General features: G+C 45.9%; 1 protein-coding gene across 1 annotated transcript in view; it reads left to right on the top strand.

Annotated features, from left to right (window-relative positions):
* PLXNB2 (plexin B2) overlaps positions 1-23,169 on the top strand; it is a 324,368-nt gene that overhangs the window by 141,404 nt on the left and 159,795 nt on the right. The window contains exon 3 of the mRNA XM_068273635.1: positions 15,099-15,148. The gene's annotated coding sequence lies outside the window, so the exon portion shown is untranslated. The remainder of the gene's footprint in view (positions 1-15,098; positions 15,149-23,169) is intronic.

The raw sequence follows: 23,169 nt of genomic DNA, 5'->3' as shown, positions 1-23,169 counted from the left end.
CAGGAAGCCTGTAATGTTCAGTGCATGAGAGAAGAAGGGGACAGAAGGTAAACACACAAATGATCTTTTGAGATTCAAAAGGAAAGCCGTATACAGCCTGCTTGTGTATGGATGTATTTTCTATGTGTGGACATATTGTACATCAATCTACTTCCTGTTTTGGTGGCCATTTTGTTTGTTTATAAACAAACTTTTTAAAACCGTTTTTGACTACTTTTTATGCGGCGGGGAGCGGCGAAATTGTGACAGAAGGTAATAGGAGATGTCCCCTAACACACTGGTATGTTTACTTTTGTGCGATTTTTAACAATACAGATTCTCTTTAAGCTTACTGCTGCTGAAAATAGCAATCAAGTGAAGGAGTTACAAACCTCTCCTCTGGAGTGCCCAAAAGGGAGGCTGGGCACAACTAAACCTAAAATTGAGCACAAGTACAAATTGCAGTCAGGCTCACAACGCAATACAGTGAATAGAAGCAAGGTGAAGGACTGTTTCCCTGTTTTATTGGCTAAATGTACTCTAATTTAGCGTGTTTACCGGCCTTGATAGGTGTGTACCGGCCTTGACTTTGAACAGACAGCATATTTTCTCTGCACATACCTATAATTTTTAGTTTAGTGTGTTTAAATTCCTCTTGAGCTATTTAACATAAGACAGAGAAAAGAATATTTTGCAAGTGGTTTTGTATGCAGGCTGTACACATTCCACAAAGCAGAGAGCAAGCTGAGACATAAGTAGTTTGTCATACCAAAATGCCTGGAAGACGAAACAAACGCATTTTACAATAAATACTCTGTTGAGAAAGAAAAAACAAATAGTGTTACTTTGAGTACAATGCAGTGTACTAAGAATTGCTTGTATATGACGGGTTCAGCAGCGTTCCCCAAGTGTTTGCCCCTACAGAGCCAAAACACACACACAGGCAATAATTCCACACTCTTGGGTTTCGATTGCTTCATGGATTACTTCATGGACAATCCATGTGCTCTGGTGATTTCCGGGTCTTGTGCTGTCAAGGTAAATTTCAAGCAGGGTCTCTGAATTCCTTAGACTGAGTCTTTAGGACCCAAATCCAGAAAAAAGATTTTCATTTTTCAGCACACACGCTCGCAGACACGCTCGCACACACTTTTTGATAAGTGAGGAAAAATTGGATTCCAGACAAGCTTTTATTCCTGACCCACCTTTTCTGCCCCGACACCCCAAGTTTTTATATTCAAGCAACAAAGCTTCATGAAGATCTGAGGAACACCGTGAGAGAAAATCTCTCCAGTGAGGGATAGAGACAGAACTTAAAGAGAACCCTAAGCGAACCTTGGGTAAGAAAACCTACTTGCCAAAGAAGAGGAAAGCCTGGGTCCTGTAGAGGCATCCCATATCATCCTCAACACTGCTTCTGCTTGCCGGCGACCCTCTGGAAGGTCCGGGTTGCAACTCCTCTTCATGTACAAGTGTGGCTGCGGTGCACCCAGAAATTGCATCATTGGTACCATACGTAAAGAGCAGGTGTCCAGGGGTTGAGTAGACTGTATTGCAGTCTTTGCTTGCCACGTTTTCTCTACTAACAATTTCAGTGAGAAAAGGCAACATTTTGTTTTCCCCTATACCCTAAAACCCCATCTAAAACCATGCTTTCAAGTTTGATAGAACTCAGTCAAGGTAGCTGTTCATCGACCCACCTCTCTTTTCCATAGAGACACGACAGGCTGCTCGGCTATACCCAAGCAACATGTCTGTTCGGCACTTATTGCCAGCAGTTTGGGTGGCAGTCTGATTTCAGTACATGATCCCTTCCCTCTGCACGCCACATACGTAACCTGAATGTTGCACCATAGTGGAAGCAGATTGAAGTTACTGAAGGTATTTTATGCAAATTCTGCTTGGATGAGTGAAGTAAATAATGGCTCAAGCTTTCGAAAACACGCTAAGTGGTTCAGTGAGAATGAAAAACATAGTGAAAGTGTAGGTCAGTAGATCATGAGTGTTCAAGGTTTAGGCTTCGTGCACACAGGGACGTTACAGGCGCACGTTAGTGTTCACACTGCCCACGTTGCGTCACATTGTAACGCAGCAAAGTGCTGCATGCTGTGCGTTCTCCGCGGCTAAGCCGCGTTAGACTGTTTGCACATGCTCAGTCATGTTGGGGAGGAGGGGAGAGCGGCCGGGCACATGACTAATTTATATTCACTGCACTCAGTGACATGCAGTGTTTACTTCCTGGAGCGGCCTCTCTGTGCGGCGATTGGCCGGGCGGGACCACGTGATGCCGCATGCGACCAAGAGTACGCATCACGGACGCCAGAGTGAGCTGCACAACGCGGCTCACTCCGACGTCCACACCAGAGAGCACCAGGCGTTCCGTTAGGGGCACGTTATGTGCCCTATAACGTCCCCTAAACGCAACGTCCTGGTGTGTTACTAGCCTTAAAGCATGGTTGAAGATAACTGTAGACAAAACACTGAGGTGTGGAGGATCAACAAGCAATTGCAGGTAAATGACTGCTTTGGGGGAGACTTCAGAAAGAAAAGTTCATTGTGTGTTGAGGTGCAGGTCCTGTAACTCGGGGATCCCCAACCTGTGGTCCGCGGCCTACTGGTGGTCCGCAGGATGTTTTCAGTTGGGCTGCGGGACTGTCCTCTTGCCTGCCCCCTCCGCGGCCGCCGCTGCTGTTACCTTTGGCGGCCGCTTGGTCTCTTACATTCTCCTTCTCTCTCTCTTGCCAGCGTGTGAGTCACAGCAGCGCACCCTGCGGCTGCTGTGATAGAGAGGGAGAAAGCAGGAGAGAGCGGCTTCCTGTAGCGGCGCGCCGTTACTATGGGAACTGCTCTCTCTTACCTGCTGCTTCTCTCTCCATCACAGCTGCCGCGGGGTGCGCTGCTGTGACTCACACTCCGGCGAGAGAGAGAGAGGAATGTAAAGAGACCGCCTGCCAGCAAAGGTAACTGCAGCGGCGGCCGCGGGGGGAGGGGTGTGGGCGGGGGCTACTATACTGGGGCACAATGCTAGCTATACTGGGGCCCAATGCTAGCTATACTTGGGCACTATACTAGCCGTACTGGGCACTATACTAGCCGTACTGGGCACTATACTAGCCGTACTGGGCACTATACTAGCTATATTGGGGCACTATACTGGGGCACTATACTAGCTATACTGGGGCACTATACTAGCTATATTGGGGCATACTAGCTGTACTGGGGCTCTATACTAGCTATACTGGGGCATACTAACTATACTGGGGCACTATACTAGCTATACTGGGGCACTATACTAGCTATACTGGGGCACTATACTACCTATACTGGGGCACTAATACTACCTATACTGGGGCACTATACTACCTATACTGGGGCGCTATACTGGGGCACTACCTACCTATACTGGGCACTATATTAGCTTTACTGGGCGCTATACTGGGGCAACTGTACTAGCCATACTGAGGCAAGTAAACACCCTATACTGGGGCAACTGTGCTAGCTATGCCCCCCCCCCCCCCCCCGGTAACCCGATGCGCACAACATTGTCCCACCCCCGCTGGGCCCTGGAGAGAAATTTGGTCAGAAAGTGGTCCCCGGGCCGGAAAAGGTTGGGGACCCCTGCTGTAACTGACCATATAGCTGCAACCATGTTTGAAAAACCTTCAGTGGCTTGCTGTTATAGGGGGCGGTTTTTATACCCATTCATCTGTAATAGTAGAATACTACTAGCAAAACTAAAGAAGTACTAATGAATAGACGTATACCCAACAATTAAAGGCCTTCTTTTTGTGACCTACATTTGTAAAGGTGGCCATACACTGGTCGATTTGCCATCAGATTCGACCAACAGATAGATCCATCTCTGATCAGATTTCAGCATGAAACCGATCAAAATCTGTGGTGTGCCCCCCCCCCCCCCCCCAGGGCACTCTACAGTTTAAACATCCTGCCGGGACAGGAAGTTCAGTGAAGCTGCAGCCCCTGGAGCCCAGCGGAGAAGAGATAGCGGGGCCCGGGCGGACTCGTGCCAACCCCGAGCAGGCATTGTATTGCCGCTGTATTGCGTCGGTTCGTCGGGCATTCGAACGCCGCTATCGACGCACTAGCGACTTGCCGGCGATTGAGCAAAAGCTTCCGCTCGGACGGCTTGACTGGAATCGACGGGAACGATTGATTTTGGACGGAAATGAATCGTTGACGTTTGCGCAACGATTTCACAGCAGATTCGATCACAGTGATTGAATCTGCTGTATATCGGCGGGAAAATCGTTAGGTGTATGGGCTCCTTAAAGATTTTTTCTGCAAGATCCAGCATTGGCTGACTACAGAAAACTAACAATAGCACAAGATTCCCTTTCCTGGTGATGTACTTTGTTCAGTGATTTGCAGCCTGTGTCATAATAGAAGATTTGGCAGTCTCTGCACCTGTTCTTGGGCCAGCAGGCCTCCCTGCCACTGGGAAATTCCATTTTCAGATTGACACAGTCAGGCTAGGCCAACTATAAACATTAGTGCAGTCAGATAAGCACAGATGAGGTGATTACCATCAAGCTTTGATGTTAGCTTAAACTGGAGCTGATCTTTTGCACAGGACACAAGGAAAACATAGAGAAATGCAACCTGTATGTATTTAGAGAGTTTAGTCTGTTTAAATCCCCCCTCATATTTGACTAATCACCACTGTAATTTGATCTCTTCAGCTGTGTCCACTCAGGAATCTCCTCTGCCATGGCAGAGCTGCTAATTTGTAAACACAGGCTGTTAACCCTATGTCTGCTTTTATGAAAGCAGGAAGTAGACTCACTACAGATTTATTGCAGGATTTGTATTCAGCTGTAACAAAGAAATGTTTTTTTCTTTAAAGGTAATTAAGCGGTTCTGTATCTTTTAGAGCAGAGAGAAAGCAGGTCTGCGGAGTCGGTACAAAAATCATCCAACTCCGACAAGTTTATGAAACCACCGACTCCAACTCTGACTCCAGGTACCCAAAAGTGCTCCGACTCCTCAGGATAATACTTACCAGAGCTATGGATTTTGTACAAAAATCATGAGACTCCTGACTCTGACTCCTTAGTTCATGAAACCACCGACTCCAGGTACCCAAAATTGCTCCGACTCCACAGCCCTGAGACAAAGTTCTGAGTTCGGGTCCGCTTTAAGGTCGGGTACACCTGATTAGTTCCATAGCACAATGATAATAATCCCTTTGTGTTCATGGGGTTGTTGTCTGGGCACTCTGGTTTTCTTTCACACAAAAAAAACACATGGATAATTTAACCAGCCGGGCGGTATGGACGAACTCAGCTCGTCCATCACCGCCGGAGGCTGCCGCTCAGGCCCTGCTGGGCCGATTTTCATCAAATAAAGAGCAGCACACGCAGCCGGCACTTTGCCAACCGCGTGTGCTGCCTGATCGCCGCCGCTCTGCGGCGATCCGCCGCGAGCAGCGGCGAAAGAGGGTCCCCCCAGCCGCCTGAGCCCAGCGTAGTCGGAACAAAAAGTTCCGGCCAGCGCTAAGGGCTGGATCGGAGGCGGCTGACGTCAGGACGTCGGCTGACGTCCATGACGTCACTCCGCTCGTCGCTATGGCGACGATGTAAGCAAAACAAGGAAGGCCGCTCATCGCGGCCTTCCTTGTTTATTCTGGGCGCCGGAGGCGATCGGAAGAACGCCTCCGGAGCGCCCTCTAGTGGGCTTTCATGCAGCCAACTTTCAGTTGGCTGCATGAAATAGTTTTTTTTTTATTTAAAAAAAACCCTCCCGCAGCCGCCCTGGCGATCTTAATAGAACGCCAGGGTGGTTAATTTCTGCTAAAACCCTGGGATCCTAAGTTCAAACCTAGGCCAGGGTACTATCTAGATAAAATGCGTGTGTGTGTGGTTGTAAAGTCTGCATGGGTTCCCTTCGTGCACTACAGTTTCCTTGATTAGTGAACAGTGAGGGGACTAAGGACTCTGTAAAACCATATGGAAGTTGTCAGCACTATAAAATACAGCAATACACAATAGTTACAAATGTATAGCCAATATCAGACCTTTGGCTATACCAAGGGTCTGCAACCTTTAAGACATAAAGAGCCACTTGGACCCGTTTCCGAAAAGTGAAAAAAAACTGGGAGCCGCAAAACCATTATAAAACAAATCTAACACTGCACAAATCGTTAGCAGATATGACCCCGATATGCACAAATCGCTAGCAGATATGACCCCAATATGCACAAATCGTTAGGAGATATGACCCCGATATGCACAATCTTTCAGCAGATCTGACCCCAATATGCACAAATCGTTAGCAGATCTGACCCCGATATGCACAATCTTTCAGCAGATCTGACCCCAATATGCACAATCCTTCAGCAGATCTGACCCCAATATGCACAATCCTTCAGCAGATCTGACCCCAATATGCACAATCCTTCAGCAGATCTGACCCCAATATGCACAATCCTTCAGCAGATCTGACCCCAATATGCACAATCCTTCAGCAGATCTGACCCCAATATGCACAATCCTTCAGCAGATCTGACCCCAATATGCACAATCCTTCAGCAGATCTGACCCCAATATGCACAATCCTTCAGCAGATCTGACCCCAATATGCACAATCCTTCAGCAGATCTGACCCCAATATGCACAATCCTTCAGCAGATCTGACCCCGATATGCACAATCCTTCAGCAGATCTGACCCCAATATGCACAATCCTTCAGCAGATCTGACCCCGATATGCACAATCCTTCAGCAGATCTGACCCCAATATGCACAATCCTTCAGCAGATCTGACCCCAATATGCACAATCCTTCAGCAGATCTGACCCCGATATGCACAATCCTTCAGCAGATCTGACCCCAATATGCACAATCCTTCAGCAGATCTGACCCCGATATGCACAATCCTTCAGCAGATCTGACCCCGATATGCACAATCCTTCAGCAGATCTGACCCCAATATGCACAATCCTTCAGCAGATCTGACCCCGATATGCACAATCCTTCAGCAGATCTGACCCCAATATGCACAATCCTTCAGCAGATCTGACCCCAATATGCACAATCCTTCAGCAGATCTGACCCCAATATGCACAATCCTTCAGCAGAAGAAAGCATGAAAAGAAAAACCCATTTACTCACCTAGTCAGAAGACCTCCTGTCCCGACCTCTGGTCCCGACCTCCTTGTGGCGTGCAACTCCCACGATCCTCGTCCTTCCCGACGTCACGTCCTGCCTGCATTACACTGCAGGGCTACGGGAAAATGGCCGCCCTGCACTGCACCGGTCCGGCGGCCTCTCTGATAGGCTGCTGGCCAGTGACAGCACACATCACACACGCGCCGCAGCCACACACTACCGGAGCCGCGGCCTAGGAGCTGCGGCAAAGGTGAAAAAGAGCCGCATGCGGCTCTGGAGCCGCGGGTTGCTGACCCCTGGGCTATACAAATAACTTAAAGTGAACCTAAAGCCACGGAAGAAAAATGAGATGAACTCACCTGGGGCTTCCCTCAGCCCCCTGCAGCCGATCGGTGCCCTCGCAGCTCTTCTCCGATGCTTCTGCACCCGCCGGCGAACACTTCCGGTTTGGCCGTCACCGGCCGACAGGCATGGGAACGCGAGTGATTGCTCGCGTTCCCAGCCTGTATATCGCCCCCTATGCTGGTATTGTGGCCTCCTGGCCGCAATAGCAGCATAAGGGGCAATAGGGGAGGCCGCAATAGCAGCATAGGGGGCGATATACAGGCTGGGAACGCGATTAATCACTCGTGTTCCCATACCTGTCGGCCGGTGACGGCCAAACCGGAAGTGTTCGCTGGCAGGTGCAGAAGCATTGGAGCGGAGCTGTGAGGGCACCGATCGGCTGCAGGGGGCTGAGGGAAGCCCCAGGTGAGTTCATCTCATTTTTTCCCGTGGCTTTAGGTTCACTTTAAGTGTCCAAGCGTAGGTGCCGATGAAGACAACAGAAAGTGATAATCAGTTAGAGTGAGGGATGATTGAGGAGAGGATAGGGGAAGAGACATTTTCCAGTTATGGATAGGTGGTTTTGAATAGGTATCAGGAAGGATTGTACATCGTGGGGAGGTTGGGGCTAGGCATAAGGAAGGGGTTTGCATTGTAGAGTGAAGATGGGGTAAGGGGTCATTCACACTATGTGCTGCACTGTCAGTTTTGACGCAATGCACATAGTGAACGATCCACATGGCAAAATGAAAGTCCATAGACTTTCATGTTGCCATTGACACTACTGGTGTGCGTTCCCATGTGTTACGATGTAAAGGTTCTGGGAACACTTGAACGCACACGTTTCCCAATGGGTACGGCGGCCGATGTCTGCGCTGTAGCGCACCACAACGTGTATTATGTGCGATGGCAACGCATGCACGAAATTGCGTTCGTGTTTGTGCTCTGTAATGTGAATGAGCCCTAGGCATCAGTAAGGTATATCAGTAAATAGACTTCACCAATATTCTTTTGGCTTCAGTTCACACCCAACTGATCCGGAGCTTCATCATTGGATGGCTTTTTTCCTATTGAACAGCCTGTTTCCTGTGACTTTGGTGTCTTGCGGTGCCATTATGCTTTGCCCTTCTGTACATTTTATCACAGTGAATGAAGTTTGTGGCTGATGAGCTGAGATGCCTGTATTTATTATTGTACTCTTTGTTTAGAATGTATTTTGTTCCTAACATATTTCTCCTCCATACAAAGATGTGAAAAAGGTGTGTCTTAACATAATTACATTCCCTGGCAGATCAGCGGGGGCAGCTCAATTATGTGTTGTACCATAGGTTACACTTTTGTATAGTACCTCAATTATTAGGCAATACCATTGTAATTATCTAGTGCCAATTAAGCTTGGGAGCTAAAAAAAAATCATGTTGAATGTATCAAGGGCTTTGTATTTGTAACTTTTTTTTGTTCTCTGCTTATTTTTAAGCCCAGTAAGTGTAAGCAAATAGCCATTTTCCTACTTAATAGCTGGTGAAGTGGTAACACATTACATACTTTAACTGAACCACAATCAGTGGTGTAAAGCCTCAATTTCATAATACTCCAAAATTAAAACCCATTTTTACTAATACTTTTATACAAATGGCATAATTAAAGGGGCACTACAGCAAAAAACTGTCAAATTTAAAATATGTGCTAACATACACAAATAAAAAGTACCGTTTTTTCAGAGTACAATGAGCCATAAATTACTTTTCTCCTATGTTGCTGTCACTTACAGTAGGCAGTAGAAATCACAGGTTTTGGACTAGCCCATCTCTTCATAGGGGATTCTCAGCAAGGCTTTTATTCTTTATAAAGATCTTCCCTAAAAAGGATTTAAACAATGATGCTGGCCAGCCTCCCTGCTCCCTACACAGTTTTTGGGCAGTTGGACAGAGCAACTGCCATTCACTAAGTGCTTTTGAAAACAAATATATCCCTGAGAATCCCCTATAAAGAGATGGACTAGTCCAAAACCTGTCACTTTTGTCAGATTTCTACTACCTACTGTAAGTGACAGCAACATAGGAGAAAAGTAATTTATGGCTCATTTTACTCTGGAAAAAATGTACTTCTTGTTTGTATATGTTTGCACATATTTTACATTTTACAGTTTTTCGTTGTAGTGCCCCCTTTAAGGTTTTCCTTTCACACTTTTTTATTCTCGATGCAGGTTGCAATTTCTAACAATTTCCTGCGTTTTAATTTGTATGTTTTGTTATTGCTTATTTCAAGTTTGTGGCCCAGATACCAAATCAAAAGGTCAACAGTAGTCATTGTTTATTTTTCTTAAAAGGATGATGAAGAAGGGAATGGATCAGAACGGATGCAAATGGATTCAATGTTAAGGCCCATACACACGTCGGATTTTTCCGAACGACGGGTCGTTTGAAGGTCCCGCCGTTCAGTCGTCCGCATGCCAAATCGGGCGTGTGTACAGACTGTCGTTCGGGTGATGAGACTGGTCTTGAGCGATCCGCTCACTCTCGCCGCTCCCCCGCCTCCTCCATAGCTCTGGTCCGGCGCTATGGTGGAGGCGGGGGTGCGGCGAGAGTGACAGATGGAAGGTAAACAGCCGGCTGCACGTCGACATCTTGGTGTATGATTTATGGGAGGCAGAGCACAGGGGGGCCTGTGGGGGGGATCAGTATAGCAACAGACGCTGGGCAGTATATGCAGACCCAGCCTCTGTGTGCTAATTCACATTTTTAGAACCCACCTTGGGTTATCTTTAACCTCCCTGGAGTTCTATTAAAATCGCCAGGGAGGCTGCGGGAGGGTTTTTTTTAAATAAAAAAAAAACTTTCATGCAGCCAACTAAAAGTTGGCTGCATGAAAGCCCACTAGAGGGCGCTCCGGATCCGCACTTTCGATCGCCTCCGGCGATCAAAAGTAACAAGGAAGGCCGCAATGAGCGGCCTTCCTTGTTTCGCTTTCCTCGTCGCCATGGCGACGAGCGGAGTGACGTCATGGACGTCAGCCGACGTCCTGACGTCTGCTGCCTCCGATCCAGCCCTTAGCGCTGGCCGGAACTGTTTGTTCCGGCTGCGCTGGGCTCGGGCGGCTGGGGGGGACCCTCTTTCGCCGCTGCACGTGGTGGATCGCCGCGCTGCGGCGGCGATCAGGTAGCACACGCGGCTGGCAAAGTGCCGGCTGCGTGTGCTGCTTTTTATTTGATAGAAATCGGCCCAGCGGGGCCTGAGAAATCCTCCTGCGCAGGTTACCCCGAGCTGAGCTCGGGATAACCGGCAAGGGGGTTAACATCTGTCCGTTAAAATGGATCCGTTCTGCACGATCCGCTGAATGGACCTCAAGTTTCCTCCTGTAGCAATTTTTCTGAACAGCTGAGCCCAGAGGAACGGTAACAGAAACTGAAGCACTGCTATGGCAAACACTGTGAATCCAGTGCTGGAGATTTGGAGGCAGCCGGCGCCACCATAGGCCATAATAGGAATTATGGCTCTAGCAGTGCACAGGGAGTAACTTTGGCGCCGTCAGAAGACGGAGCTGAAGTTACTTTTAAAACACAATAATTCGGCTTTCAGCAATTGCTGGAAGCCGAATTATTTCATTCCCCACCATCCATGGCGGCCTGGAGGGGGAATAGTATTTAGCAGGATCGGCTATATACCGGCTGTATCCTGCGCCCAAGTCTCCTGCGCCGTTATTTCTCGTACGCTGCTATGGGGGCAATAAGAAAACGGAACATTTCACACTAGTGAAGAAACTGAGCGTTCTTAGATGATAATCGAAAAGGTCGGGGGGGGGGGGGGGGGTCAGTGGAAGGCAAATGGAGTGAAAACGGATCCGTTTGCCACTTTAACGCAAGTGTGAACTGGGCCTTAGGTAAGCAAATTTATGTCCATCTTTTTTTTTTTTTTTCTTGTATGGTACACCTGAATTGAAACCTCAGATCTGCATGCTTGTTCAGGGTCTATGGCTAAAAGTATTTCAGCCCATTTACACTTCAGCTAAAAACACTACATTTAACAAGACTCAGTTAAACACAAAACAAACGGTAAATGTTATTAATAGGATGCATTTACTTTGTCAAGCTGAGTACAAATGCACAACGCACCTGCCGGACTGCAGATGCAAAATACCGACCTGCTGCATTTTTCCACTGACACAATGCAAAATGCAGACTGTATTCACAAATCAGAAGCAATACAAGCCTATGGGAACAGACAGTGTCCGTTCCCACTAGTCTTCCTGCTGCACAAAAATCGCTACCTGTCGTGTACAAATTTGCAGCTGCCGTCCCAGTTTGACCTGTCCCCACTCGTCCTGCTGACTAGGAGGTATAGGGCTTCCTGTTGGTTTGCAAAAGAACTAATGTAAATCCTCCTGCAACAGAGAATTCTCATAGTTTCCTGTGGACCAATGAGAAATCCTCCCTTTTGCTAGGTAGGAATCACTGTTTTTTTTTTCTTACACAAACTAACAGGAAAACCCAATGCTTCCTGGTCTCCGAGTGAGCGGGGACAGTGTGGAAAACGAGAAAAAATGGCAGAAGGGTGAGCAGACAGGGTGACGACAAAAACTCAATGTCCAGTGTGAACTCGCGTCCTGAGCGGATGCGTTTACTGCACTGTTTTTGCGCATACATTACGTTTTTGTCATCACCCGTCCTCCGGTACTTCCGCCACTTGTCATCCACACCATCCCCCGTTTGTCACTGATCGCAGTTAATCAGCAGGACAGCCAGGCAATATGGATTTTTTTTTAAGGAAACAAATGTTAGCCTTCATATATATTTCACTTTGTTTTCCCTTTAAATTAGGTTGCTTGTGGGTAGCTTCATCATGTTAAATAACGGTAAAGAGTTTTTCACCAAACTGCATAAATGTGCTTTCCAGTGGAGCAAAGAGCTAGGACAGGCTTTCTCAACCAGGGTTCCCTGGAACCCCAGGGTTCCTTGAGTACTCTGCAGGGGTTCCTTGGCATTTTCCCCCATCGTGGGGATGTATAATGGAGCTCACTATAATAGGGGGTACTGTAACAAGAAGCACTAAATTAGCGGCTTAGGAGGCAGTATAATGAGTGGCAGTGTAATAAGGGTAGTGAAATAAACAGCCACACATACTTTTAAAGACCATGCCTCCTGCAAAATAAATGCAGGGGTTCCTCGAGATCAAAAAATTGTTTGCAGGGGTTCCTTGAGATCCAAAAGCTATTTGCAGGGTTCCTCCAGGGTAGAAGGGTTGAGAAAGGCTGGGCTAGGAGATAAAACTAACTCCATTGTTGCTGTTGCTCATTTATGCCAGTGTCTTATAAATAAAATACTGCATGCTACAGTTTGGTACATTCATTTTTTTTCTCCTGGCTGCTATCCTATCAGACTGTACATTCTCATCCCTTAACCACAATCGCAAGACATTTAATCTTCCCAGAATGAGATTAAACTCAACCATGATCTTAGTCCTACTTCTGTGCGGTGAGACCTGCTTTTGCTTTTCTGGATGACACTGTTCACTAAACATTATTTCAATTAGTGAAAAGCCTCAGGTATGTTCCTGCTGGTTGCCATGTTCAGAGTTTGCAGTCAGTAAGATTAGCAGTGAACTTGCTGTGGGGGCCCACATTCCTGTAGCTCTGCACAGAGACATGCAGGGTTCCAGTTAATCAGCTCTTGTCATGTAGTTTCACATGTCAGTGTGTTTAGCTTCCAATACTACAGATCTCATCAGTTACTGATTACAGCATGTGTAAAAATAACTTCTAATAGCTTCTGAACCCTTTCCATAGTGTAATCTACATATATTTAGATGGCCTTGTTTGTGACATTACCTATCAGGAAGACTAGTATTGTAAATGTGTATTTATTTTGATGCTGGCACAGTTTAAAGGCAATTTGTAGCTAAAATAAAAACAGCTGTTTATATAAAGGTAATATATTTCATTTGTTTTATTGCTGTGTGATACTAACTTCACCCTAGGTTTAGTGTTTTTTCATGTGCTGCATTCAGCAGCATGGAGAGCTGGAAGTTTTATGCAGCATTTCCATGCGTTCATATAGAAACACACTCTCTATAGCAAATGCCTCATACAGTAGTTTGGGCACACACTGGCTTCATCGTGCCCCCTCGCTAGGCCGGCATCTTCTGCACCTGTGCGAGCCTGTGGCCGTGCTATTCGCAATCGCACTTGCATAGTCTGGAGCGTTCTGCACAGACACAGAAGTAGTGCGCCTACGCAGAACGCACCCAGGCATGGGAGCGGCGCAGGCACAGAATACATCAGCAACGGAAGGGACACCAGTTGGGAGCGGAGCTGCAGTGAGCAACAGGCGGCCAGGGGCTGGAGGAAGCCCCAGGTTAGTAGATCTTGTTTTTTTCATTTAGCTTGGATGTGTCCTTTAAGGGATCATTCACACTGGAGCATTTTATTAGCAATTTCAGCTTGTCTGTAAATCACTAGCGCTTGAAAAAGTGTTGTCAGTGTTCACACTGTAGCAATCGACAGCGATTAGTGATTTGCTGAAATCGCAAACCTGGTACATGCAAAAAAAAATTTGTGTGATTGGGAGTGATTGCATTTCAATTACAAAATGTCATCGCTCCAAAATCGCTTTACAGTACAGTGAAAAATCATAGGAAAAACGCTTAGCAAATCGCTAGTGGTTTTGCTAGCATTTTGCTATTCCCAGTGTGAATGGGCCCTTAAGCTGGCCATGTACGTATTGATTTCTACTTTACTCCAGTACTGAAAATCAATAAAAATTAGATTGATCTGACTTTTTAGGGAATCAATTACCAGCAGATGAATCGAATCTGCAGGAAATTGAATGGGAAAATAAGTGTATGGGCACCTTAACTCTCACCAACTGCATATCAATTCAGCTGCTCTGTCTGTGAAACTAGTAATTAGTGTAAACATGCAGTTTATCTGGAACTGTAGAATATGCCTCATGTCCTCAGTTTCTAATACACAGGTTTGCTACAGGTTCATCTTTTGGTTTGAAGCTACAGTTTTATATCTCATACATGTTATCTAATAAGTCCAGTGGTATCGGATGATTCTGACTGATCTTTTTAAACATTGTGCTCTACTTTGCCTTGAGTTTATAAAGAAAGCCCTTAAATGATTTATTTAGCCCAGATTGTTTCAAGGCTGAAAAAAATAGCCAGTGGTTTATTCAGGGTCATTGTGTTGCCGCCCACAGAAAAAACTTGTCCAAAGGAAGTCTGGCTGGCTGCTGAATAAGACTCTTGTAAGTGATCTGAGTACTTTGGAAAATGACATTATATGACATGCATTTTCAGCTATGATTTCTGCAAGATTTGTTACTAAACTTCACATAGAGAAGTGAAATGACAAGCCCCGTTACACTACTTGTACATGTAAGGCTGCATCAGGGAGAATGGCTAATGCACTGTGTTCCTTTTATCGGGATACACAAGATCTCTGCCTCTTAGCCGCTTGAAAGAGTTTTTGTTCTAGTGTCTGTGACTGAGGGGGAATACATTCATCTGTGTTCTCTCTTGCCAAAATCATGTACAGTGTTTCTTAGGTCAGTAGATTATTTGGACACATCTCTTATTTTATGTCATTCTCAATACATCTTTCAAAGCCTGTGCAGTAATTTTATGTCATCAGCGATAGGTTCATTATTTTCTGATGTGTTTCCTTGTAGGGTGAAATCCTGAACGTGGATGTGGAAGACTGAGCATAGAGTGAAGAACTGTAAGTATATGTTGCCTGGCACTGGTTATACTGCTGGATGTTGTTTCATAGAATTTCTGGGGAATGTTGGGAATGCGTAGCAGGATAAGATGTGTGCAAGTCAGTGTGCATACAGATAGTGTTCTGTGGTCATCTCACCTCACAGCTGAAATACTCCTAACCATAAATACTTCATAACACAGGCCATCCATTGGGTAATAGTTTTTATTTCATTTTTTTATTTTATTTTATTATATTAAAATTTTGGCTAGGCCATGTATGTATGGTCACTCCTATAGAAGGAAGAGATCCTGAACTGCTCTGATCTTTTGGGCCATTAGCGGATGCCCTGCATGCAGACTGACAGGTCTCTTTTTGTGTGCCTGGAAGATCAGAAGGGGAAAAAAAATGACAATTTCAGTATCCCTCTCCCTGCAAGTTCCCTTTTAAAGCTGGCAGGGACATTTATGGTGGAACTGAACTTGTTATTGAAGCTACACTCTTAAGGACAACTTGCTCCAGCTTATTCTTTTCTGCTCAGCTTATTCTTTTTGATTATTCTGCTTTCGTGATGTGAGATTAGACATGGATTGACATGTTTTTAATGTCTGTCATCTTGATCATATCTTCCTGGACAGGGTTGTGTTTGGCAAGCAGAGCAATGTGTGTTCTATTCTGTTCTCTCACTCTGGAATGTATCAGTCCCTGTCATGCTGTGTCCTTGCAGACTCAGAAACCTCAATTCATCACGAGTTCCACAGTAATATTGGCCACTGTTATCCAATACAAACATTTCTTACAAGCATTTCCAGTTTTGAAATGCCAGGAAAGACCTTGTTGAAATGACTTAATTGTATTAAGCAGAGGAGACCCCTAATGAGTTTTATAATGACCTTCTAATCAGAACTAAAGTTTTGCTGGTTTCTGATCATCAGCATTGTACTTGCTGCCACCTTCTGGGTTGGCTTGTTTCAATGCAATCAATAGCAGTTCATCAAAACTACCTGGGCTGAAAATCTAACCGACTCTGGCAACCATTGAAATTACCTTAGCTCTTTAATAGTCTCTCCATGTGAAAATGTTTGGGCACTGGTGAAGTCATTGTATATCCATTGATACATTTAGAAGCCTTTACTTTCACTTTTGTTTCTATAGTTAGCAGAATGTGTGGGCGGCAATAATTAATGTGTAACTTGGCTGAAAGTCCCTGTGCATTCATGCCTTTGAGTTTGACCTTGTAACTAGAGCTCCTTCTCAGGCCTCTAATTCTGTCCCAGAGTAAAGGAGGGAACGTGAACCATTTCTCCCCTTTTTTTATGTTGTCTTTTCACTGTTCTTCCTTACTGTATGTATGTTTTCTCCTATATACACAAACTGCAGTCTGATTGTGCAAATCTTGTTGTATGTGTATGTTTTATGTAGTGGCTCGATTGATCAGGAACATTGCCGCCACATCTACGCGTGTAGATGCGGCTTAAGGGTTTGATCTATTGTACTAAGATAATATGTACTTTTAGGTGGACTCTCACAGTACATTGTTAATAAGCTGTTTGACCTGACGCAGTTAGATGAGGAAGTCATGTGATATTTGTAGATTTGTCAGACCTTCCATCCTTGACCCTGCTCAGGATTAACAGTAACTTTGAGGGCCTGTTTCCACTGCTGCGGAAATCGGGCAGAATCCGCAGAGTTTCCCAACAAGCAAATCACGCAAGGAAACCCTGCCATAGGGGATAATGCTGCCACCATCTGAATCGCTTGCCTTAGTGATTTGGCCGACATTGCAGCATTTTTTTGTGTGCGGGAGGCAGCGAATCCCATAGCCGTGCATGGCACGGTTTCCTGTATTCGGCTGCGTGTCTGCACAGGAAGGAAGTACCACTGCGCGCCTCGCAGGACGCATGGCGGCTAGTGGAAACGGGCCCTTAAGAAAGCTTTACCTTAATAGATTTAATATTCCTGTCAGATTAGATCACTGAATATCTATCAAAATTATCGACCAGACAATAATTCTCTGTCATTGAGGTGGACAGAGAATTATTCTCCTATTAGTCAGGAGCTAGGGTAGATTGAAGGCCCATACCATTGCACTGCTTGTTAAAGTGCAATTCTGTGGTTCAATTAACTTTTAATAGATTTCATGCTGATTTCAATTGAAAATGTATGTGCTGTGTGTAAGGAATCAATCCCTCTCTGATCAGATTCCTGCCCACCTCAGGTTGAAATCTACTGTGTGGCTAACCTTAGAGGTTTTTCCCATTGATCACCATTGCATTCACCCAACATAGGCCATTGTGTGAGGTTTCTGACTCTTCTCTTCATTCATTTGAATGCCTGTACATAATTCACATACCTCCCAACCTTTGGAGCAAGGAAAATGTGACACTAAGACCTGCCACAGCTTTAGCCATGCCCCAACTTTACATGCATCATGCCCCTCCCTCCCCTATTCAGTTCCCTGGTGTCTAGTGCCCCTCCCCCTCCAATCACCACCACAACCATACAGTTCCTTGGTGTCTGGTGGCCCTCCCTCCCTGACTTATATAGATTCCCTGGTGTCTACTGGTTCTCCCCTTCCTTCCCCATATGGCTTCCATTGTGATCTAGTGCCCCCCCCCCTTTCCTCCCCCATATAGTGTTCTCTGGTGTCTAGTGCTCCCCTCTCCCCAGTATAGCTTCCCTGGTGTCTAGTGTTTTCCCCTTCCCTGCCTCCCCCATATAGCTTGCCTTGTGTCTAGTCAAACACCCCCCTCCCCCCTAGTGTTTTCCCCTTCCCTGCCTCCCCCATATAGCTTGCCTTGTGTCTAGTTAAACCCCCCCCCCCCCTCCCCCCTAGTGTTTTCCCCTTCCCTGCCTCCCCCATATAGCTTGCCTTGTGTCTAGTCAAACACCCCCCCCCCCCCTCCCCTCTAGTGTTTTCCCCTTCCCTGCCTCCCCCATATAGCTTGCCTTGTGTCTAGTCAAACACCCCCCCCCCCCCTCCCCCCCAGGACTTTGCTCCTTCAGCCCTATTAGAGGCAGCAGAATATGGGCACAGAGGTAGCCATGCTTATTTCACCTCCTCCGGGCGCTCCAACGATGTCCATCCATCGACTTCAGCTCACTGCTTGCTTTCGCCTCACATTGTGTGTAATCATGTGAGGCGGGGGAGAACCAAGCACTAAAGCAAGCAGGGATCTGCGCCCATACTCTGTTGCATACACTAGGTCTGAGGAGCACTTGAAGGTGGGCGCATCGGGACCCAAGTAGGGGTGCCACAGAATCAAGATTCCCAAATTGGGATGGTTTAAAAGTATGAATTCATGATTGCATGCCCTGCAGAAGACTGTAATCCACATGGGACACATATCTCACCTCACAGACAAAAGGTATTGTGGCCCACTAAGTACCAGCAATAATGAGGGCACCAATTCCCTCCTACGCAGTTTAATAACACATGTCACATACAGCGCTGCGTAATATGTTGGCGCTTTATAAATACAGTAAATAAAAATAAATTCAGACTTGCTACTGTCTGCTTGGAAATATCTGATCTGAGAAGTGAGGAAGCTCAGGTTATTTTCAAGCTCTGCATTCATTTGCACAATCACACAGTAAAGAGCTTGAATGATATTGTCAGAGCAGAGTTATGCAGGGCTGAATTTTGATTGGCAGCCAGTCAGAAGCTGGATAAAGAGCCTGCCAAATATGAAGCAGCCGACATCCTGCGAGTGCTCTCTACTGTGTGATGAGCATTGAGTGTAACCGTGATTAAGTAGAGTATGCACTGCCCTCCCCATAACATCAGACCTACACAAGCAGACATCCTTTAGCAATTCATGTCTTACATTAGTGCGTGAAGAGAAGAAGGGTTGCAAAAACAAGCTAAAAAATTACATGTGGATAAAGGAAGAGGAAGAGCACCCCTTTTGAGAGGTTTGTTCCCTGTTAATGTTATCACTTTGAATATGGAGTCGGCATGTCTATTGTATGTGCCTGCTGTCTGTAGCATCTACTTGTTACAGCATCTATTAATGTTCAGCACTTTTTGCTGGTCTTTGGTCAGTATCGGCTTGCCATTGGTAAGTCACAAAATGTTTACAGTTTGCTCCAGTCTGCAGTAATCTGTTCTCTGCCCTTTCTATATTGCTTCCTGTTGTAACAGTGGTAACTGTATATTGTTGGGGACAGAGTTGAATCTATGAATCTGTGCTTCATGGGAGTTAAGTGTGCCTCACACATCGACTTTTCGGTCGATTCAATTACTTTTTATGAAATCTGCTCCCAACATATATTTCAATTCACTTTCAATTGATTTCACTCCATTTCAAGCAATTTCTTGATCAAAAGTGTGATTGGACATCCGTGGTGGGGAGAAGCAGTGGAGGATCAATGGCTGCATAGGATTGCACGGCATTGAGTGGTACAAAACATGGGGTTTGCAATGAGGTGAAGGAATTAATTGTTGTCCGTTCAATTTTTAATCGGGGATGCTGTATGTGGCTGTAATCATCCCAGGTATGCTTACTTTAGTACCATCGGCCTGTTTGGTTATGCATTGAAAAACAGGGTAGTGCATAGCCAAGCCCCATGAAAGACTTGCTATTGGTGTCTGATTTTTTTTGGTGACGTCTTATGTTGTTATTGGAGAACTTTTTTTGGTAGTTGCAATATTTTGTCTCCTGGAGGTCCCCCCAAAGCACAAACAATCTGTTCTGACAGGACATTTTGATTTTCTGCATTTACAGGCCAGTCGTGTGTAGTAGGACTTCATATTCTCATTAACTGCTGGAGTTGTGCATTTTTTCCCCTTGTACTGTAGAGGATTTTACATTGATTCCCTAAAAGAATGTGTGAAATAGCAAATACAGAAGTGAAAATTGCTCTGGGGATTATGTTCACACTTCAGTCCTTTGTCATAAACCTAAACTTTTTCAGAGGAAAACATTTTTTTTAATAATAACGATATATACTTGTGTTGTGCTTGATAAATGTATGTATGTGAGTGTTACAGACAGAACCTAAAGTTGGCCATTTATGGATCTGGCCAGCTAATGTGCCAATATGCAAACAAACTTGTTTTTAACTTGCGTCTTTGGACTGGCCAAAACGATGGGGGCTAGCCGATTCCCAAAGAAGGCTTTCCTGGAGCATCGTCTAGTAAAGTTGACATGGTGCGGAGGGCCTGGTGTTGGGCTTCAAGGACCTCTGTTCTCCCACCACTCTCCCTGTGTTCTCTCACCTCCGCTCCATGTCATCTGTTCCCCTTGTTTGTCAGCTCACACTCTGTTCCCCTCTTTTGGGGCTTCCGCTCTCTGCTTTTAACCTTCGGTCTTCAGGGCATCACTCAGCTGCCGCTTCTTGCTGCTGCTCTGGTAAAGGCTTTGTGAAGGCTTTGTGACTTGGTCGGCCGGGTCCTGTCATTTTGTGTTTTGGCTTGCCACAGTCCAAAGACATTTCTTCAAACTACGGATTGTCATACCCGCCCGTGGGTTCTGACTACAGTTTGCCCGTATGTACAGTCTGTCGGCAGGCTGATGAAGTTGGTTTTGACCGATCCACCAAGCGAGTTAAAGAACAGGCGACACCCATGCTAACCTAGAAATAAAAAACACATATAGAAGTAGATAAATACTACTTCTACTTACATAACAGATGTATTGTGCTATCCATGTAATGATTCCTGTGAATTTTATAAAGGAAAAGCAGAAAATCCTATTCTAGGCAGTGGCCATCTTGCCAAGCTAATGCTGACATCATAGCCTCCCTGACTCTTGTTTCCCCCCCTCCCTTCTCTTGCTCATTGTGTATTCATTAGCTTGCCCTCCTCCCAAAGTCTTCAGACACTCCCACTGAGGTGTATACTGGGAACTGCACTGTCTTTTTTTATTTTTTTTTTATTTACACATCCAATCGCTGAGTCACTTCAGCCTTGCTTGTAAACACAAGTGATCAGAGGGTGTTTCTGATAAGCAGCTAGATAGGGAAATAAATGGAAGAGGAGGAATATATTATAGATAAAAAGAACTCCCAGCATTCAACTGAATGGCAATGGCTATTAACCTCCCTGGCGGTAAGCCCGAGCTGAGCTCGGGCTATGCCGCGCCGGAGGATTTCTCAGGGCCTGCTGGGGCGATTCGCCCCATTCAAAGTGCTGTGCGCGCAGCCAGCACTTTGCTAGCCGCGCGCACAGCTCGATCGCCGCCGCTCTGCGGCGATCGCACGCACGCAGCGGCGAAAGAGGGCCCCCCCGCCAGAGCCCTGCGCTGCCCGGACCAATGAGTTCCGGGCAGCGCTATGGGCTGGATCGAGTGCGCATGACGTCAGGACGTCGGCTGACGTCCATGACGTCATGCCGATCGTCGCCATGGCGACAGGAGAAGCCAAACAGGGGAACGCGTTATATACGCACTCCCCTGTTTGCTATTGATGCCGGCGACGATCGCACTAGAGGGCCACATGCGCCCTCTAGTGGTGTTTCATGTAGCTACCACTCTGGTAGCTTTACATGAAACAAAAAAAAAAATACAAAAAAAAGGATTTTTGCCCATTTTTTAAAAAAAAAATTAACCGCCAAGGAGGTTAAAGGGCCAGTGCTCCTATGTGATAACTCCAAACCATAACAGCAGAAAAAGTTTTGCAAGTTTTGAATGCAGGATTAGCATCTTTATCACTTAATACACTCAGACCAGTTGCTGTTGAAATTTGATTTTTATGGTGACAATACCGCTTTAAGCAACTAGTTAGCCTTTCAATGAAAATCCACTTAATGTGCCCATACATTACTTGACTTAGGGGCTGATTGACCATCCGATTTGATAATTATGGAATTGGATGGAAATTGGTTCCGCCACAAGTATGCCAGATTGACGATTTGACAGATTTGGGGCCATCTTTCTGATGTCACGTGCTATAACGCTGGCAGCTACATGAGGTGCCAATGTGGAAATCCAGCATGGACACTAAGGGGATCATTTGACATGTAAAGTATAAATGCACGGGCACATAAAACATTTAGGGGGGCTTCGCCAGGGGCGGTGAGGAGGGGTCATGAGGCCAATCTCCAAAAGACTTCATGCTGAAATTGATCGGGAATTAGCCTGTAGTGTATGAGCAACCTACAGATCTTGCTGTGATCAGATTAGATCCTTTACTGTAGTCAAGAAATATTTAGCAAGGGTATTCTCAGTAGTTCGGCACTACCTCCCTATGTAGTCCTTTTCTATCAGGTGGTGGGGTCAGTTTGTTTCCACCCTGCTCATATTCAATAATGGCGTATGAGAGTGCATACTCCACCAAATGTTATTTGTGATGCCAGGAGGATTGCTGAAACTAGATGGCAGTGCTGTTGTTCTAGTGCAGGGGTCAGGAACCTTTTTGTCTGAGAGAGCCATAAACACCTCATATTTTAAAATGTAATTCCGTGAGAGCCATACAATATGTTTCAAACTGGGACAGTGCGCGTGCCCAGCAGGGGGCTCACGTCCCTGTTGCCATGGTGATGTGTATACAGTTGATCTCCTGGGAAGCAAAAGTGTCAGACATGTCCTCCGCTTCTCTTGGGTTTCAGCAACATCAGCAATTTCCCAGAGAACCAGACAGAAGAAATACTGACTAACAGCTTGTACAATTAGCTAGCTGAATTGGGGTTTGATTCTCTGTAGGACGAGATCCCCGCACTTTGATTGGCCCAATAGGCTGCCTTTCACTTGACAGGCAGCCTATTGGGCCAAAGTGCGGAGATCTCGTCCTACAAATTCACTGGACCTGATAGGGTCCAGAGTGGGACAATTGGAGCAGCCGTTAGTTTTGGGGTAGCGCGAGTAAGTTATTAGTGGATGCTACAGCAGTAGCGTGCCTACTTTGAAAATGTTAATTGCGCTACCACACTAAGCTGTGCTGCTGGAGCAGTGTAGCTCAGTGAATAAACCCCTACTGATTTTTCTGTGAGCCAGATGTAACCATCAAAAGAGCCACATCTGGCTCCCGAGCCATAGGTTCCCTACCCCTGTTCTAGTGCAACGGGAGTAAATTGGGAATGATCTGTTCTTCAAATAGAGCAG

This window comes from Hyperolius riggenbachi, chromosome 3 (assembly GCF_040937935.1).
Source record: "Hyperolius riggenbachi isolate aHypRig1 chromosome 3, aHypRig1.pri, whole genome shotgun sequence".
In the NCBI taxonomy this organism is placed as follows: Eukaryota; Metazoa; Chordata; class Amphibia; order Anura; family Hyperoliidae; genus Hyperolius; species Hyperolius riggenbachi.
The sequence above is the reverse complement of the archived record's forward strand: the minus strand, read 5'-3'. Positions and strand labels throughout refer to the sequence as shown.